Below are 3,991 nucleotides of genomic sequence, written 5' to 3'. Positions count from 1 at the left end.
CCGCCCAGCGTCTGATTGGTCCCCGCGTCTGAGACGGGGGGAGCCATTGGCTGTGAACTCGTCATTCTGCGCCCAGAACCCCACCCCCTGTTGCTCCACTGCCTGCTCTCGACTGGACGGGGAACCTGTCAGTCTGCCGCCAGGGCCCCACCCCTTTAGCTCCCCTGCCTGCCCCTGATGGGACGGGGAACCTCTCAGTCTGCAGCCAGAAACCCACTCCCTTAGGATCCACTGAATGCCCCTGACTGGATGAGGAACCTGTTAGCTGGCATCTAGAACCCCCACTCGCCAGCTCCCACATGCCCCTGACGGTACTTGGAACTGTCAGGCTGCGGCAGGAAACCAGGGTCCTTAGTTCCCCTGCCTGTCCATACTGGGCCGTCCATACTGTCAGGCTGCAGCCAGAACCCCCACCCTCTTAGGCTCCACTGAGTGCCCCTGACAGGACCGGACACCTGTCAGTCAGCACATAGAACCCCACCTTGTTAGTTCCCCAGCATGCCCCTGAGAGGACTGTGAACTCGTCAGTCTGTGGCCAGAACCCCACATCCTCAGCTCCCCTGCCTGCCCCTGATGGGACCAGGAAACCTCAGTCTGTTCAGAACTCCACCCCCTTAGCTCCCCTGCCTATCCATTCACGACCAGGAACCGGTCAGTCTGCCACCATAACCCCACCCCCTGAAGCTCCACTGAGTACCCCTGACTGGACAGGGAACCTGTCAGTCTGCAGCCAGAACCCCACACCCTTCGCTCTCTCGCGGGTCCACTGACTGAACCAGGAATCTGTCAGTTTGCTATCAAAACCCAGCCCCTTAGCTCTCCTGACGCCCCTAACGGCACCCGGAACCTGCCAGTCTCCCGCCAGAACCCCACCTCCTGGGCTCCCCTGCCCGCCCCTGACTGGCACAGGAACCTGTCAGTCTGCCGCCAGAACTGCACCTGCTTAGCTCCCCTGCCTGCCCCCGATGACAATGGGAACCTGTTGGTCTGCGGCCAGAAACCCACGTCTTGGTTCCCTGCCTGCCCCTGACTGGACAGGGAAACTGTCCGTCTGCGGCCCAAACCCCACACCATGAGCTCCCTCGCCTGCCCATGACAGGACCAGGAACCTGTCAGACTGTGACCAGAACCACACCTCCTTAGACCCCTGCCTGTCCCTGATGGGAAGGGAATCTCTCAGTCTGCAGCAGCCAGAAACCACTCCCTTAGGATCCACTGAGTGCCCCTGACTGGATCAGGAACTGTCGCAGAGTGACAGGTTCTGGGTCAGTCAGGGGCAGGCAGGAGAGCTAAGGACTTGGGGTTCCTGCCGCAGACTGACAGGTTCCCGGTCCTGTCAGGGGCAGGCAGGGGAGCCAAAGACGGCGTTTCTGGCCCTAGACTGGCAAGCTACCAGTCCCATCAGCGGCAGGCAGGGGAGACAAGGAGGTGGGGTTCTGGCCCCAGGCTGACAGGTTCCCAGTTCCATCAAGGGCCGGCAGGGGATCCAAGAGGTGGGGTTGTAGTCCTCGACTGTCAGGTTCTCAGGCCAGAAAGAGGCAGTCAGGGGAGCCAAGGAGGTGGGGTTCTGGCCACAGACTGACAGGTTCCTGGTCTAGTCAGGGGCAGGCCTGGGAGCCAAGGGGTGGAGTTCTGTCCGCAGACTGAAAGGATCCCAGTCCCATCAGGGGGACTCACTGGAGCCTCAAGGTTGGGGTTCTGGCTGCAGACTGACGGGTTCCCGGTCCCATCAGTGGCAGTCAGGGGAGCCAAGGAGGGTGGTTCTGGCCTCAGAGTGACACGTTTCGGTCCAGTGACGCCAGGAAGGGGAGTTAGCTACGTGTGGTTCTGGCCACAGACTGACAGATTCCTGGTCCGGTATGGTCAGGCAAGGGAGCTAAGGGGGTGGAGTTTTGGCCGCAGACTGACTGGTGCCCGGTCCTGTCAGGAGCGCTCAGCAGAGACTAGAGGGTGGGGTTCTGGCTGCAGACTGACAGGTTCCTGCTCCAGTTAGGGGCAAGTCAGGGGAGCAAAGAAGTTAGGGTTCTAGTGGCAGACTGACACATTCCGGGTCCATCTGGGGCGGGAAATGAGCCCAGGAGCTGGGGTTCTAGCCGCAGACTTACAGGTACTGGGTCCAACAGAGGCAGGCAGTGGAGCTAAGGATGTGGGGTTCTGGCTGCACACTGACAGGTTCCCGGTCCAGTCAGGGGCAGTAAGGGCAGCTAGGGACATGGGGTTCTGGCCGCAACTGACAGGTTCCCAGTCCCGTCAAGGGCAGGCAGGGGGGCCAAAGTGGGTGGGGTTCTGGCCACAGACTCACGGGTTCCATTTCCAACAGGGGTAGGCAGTGGAGCTAAGGATGTGGGGTTTGGCTGCACACTGACAGGTTCCTGGTCCAGTCAGGGACAATAAGGGGAGCTAAGGACATGAAGTCTGCATGCAGACTGACAGGCTCCTGGTCCCATCAGGGGCAGCCAAAGGAGCTAAGGATGTGGGGTTCTGGCGGCAGACTTTCAGGTTCCATGTGCGTGTGGAGTAGGACAGGGAGGCAGGGTGGTGGGGTTCTTTCTGCAGACTACAGGTTCCAGATCTATCAAAGGCGGGCGGGCAGCTAAGGACGTGGGGTTCTGGCCACAGACTGACAGGTTCCCGGTCCTGTCAAGAGCACTCAGTGGAGCCAAGCTGGGTGGGGCTTTGGCTGCAGACTGACAGGTTCCTGGTCCAGTCAGGGGCAGGCAGGGGAGCCTAAGGAGGTGGGGGGACCGGGCCACAGACTGACAGGTTCCCAGTTCTGTTCGGGGCAGGCAGGGGAGCTAAGGACGTGGGATTCCTGCCGCAGACTGACAGGTTCCAGGTCGAGTCAGGGGCAGACAGGTGAGCCTCTGGTCGCAGACTGACATGACCCGGTGCTGTTAGGGGCAGGCAGGGGAGCCTAAGGAGTTTGGGTTCTGGAGTCAGACTGACAGGTCCCAGTGCAGGATGTCCAGGAAGGGGAGCAGATGGAGTGGGGTTCTGCTCAGAGACTGAGAGGTTCCTGGTCCCATCAGGGAAAGGCAGGGGAGCTAAGGAGGCGGGGTTCTGGACGCAGACTGACAGGGTTTCAGTTCTGTCAGTGGCAGTCAGGGAAGCCATGGAGGTGGGGTTCTGGTCGCAGACTGACAGGTTCCCAGTCCAGAACGGCCAGGCAGGGGAGCTAAGGGGTGGGGTTTTGGCGGCAGACTGACAGATTCCTGGTCCCATCAGGGGCAGGAAGGGGAGCCCAAGGAGGTGGGGTCTGGCCAGAGGCTGAGAGGTTCTGGGTCCATTAGGGGGAAGTCAGTGGAACCAAGGATGTGGGGTTCTGGCCGCAGAGTGACGGATTCCACCTCCATCAGGGGCAGGCAGAGGAGCTAAAGCGGTTGGTTTCCGGTCACACACTGACAGGTTCCCATGCTGTCAGGGGCAGTCAGCGGAGCCAATGACGTGGGGTTCTGTCAGCAGGCCGACAGGTTCCCGGTCCCGTCAGGGCCACTCAGTGGAGACTAAGGGGGTGGGCTCTGGCTGCTGACCGACAGGTTCCTGGTCCCCTCAGGGGCAGGCAGGTGAGCCAAGGACGTGAGATTCCTGCCACAGATGGAAAGGTTCCCAGGTTTGGCCACAGACGGAAAGGATCCTGGACCAAAATGTCCAGGCATGAGAGCTAAGGGGGAGTGTCTGGTCGCAGGCTGACAGGTTCCCTGTGCACTATGGCAAGGGGTAAGGTGAAAAGGTCGTTAAGGTGAAGAGGTCCTTTCAAGATAGCCACTGAGGGAAAAAGGTCATGCCAAGATGGCCGCCGAGGAGAAAAGGTCATGCCAAGATGGCCGCTGACCACAGAAATTGCCTGGCACCAGGCCGTGATTGGATGGCTTCTGAAACCACATGGCAACAGAGGAAACCACATGACAACAGAGCCTGACTGACAGCCAGCCGGCCGTGATTGGATGCTTTCAGAAACCACATGACAACAGAGCCTGACTGATGGCGGGCC

This window comes from Oryctolagus cuniculus, chromosome Y (genome assembly GCF_051225735.1).
Source record: "Oryctolagus cuniculus isolate XC-2025 breed Fujian yellow rabbit chromosome Y, ASM5122573v1, whole genome shotgun sequence".
Lineage (NCBI taxonomy): Eukaryota > Metazoa > Chordata > Mammalia > Lagomorpha > Leporidae > Oryctolagus > Oryctolagus cuniculus.
Note: the sequence above shows the minus strand (reverse complement) of the source record.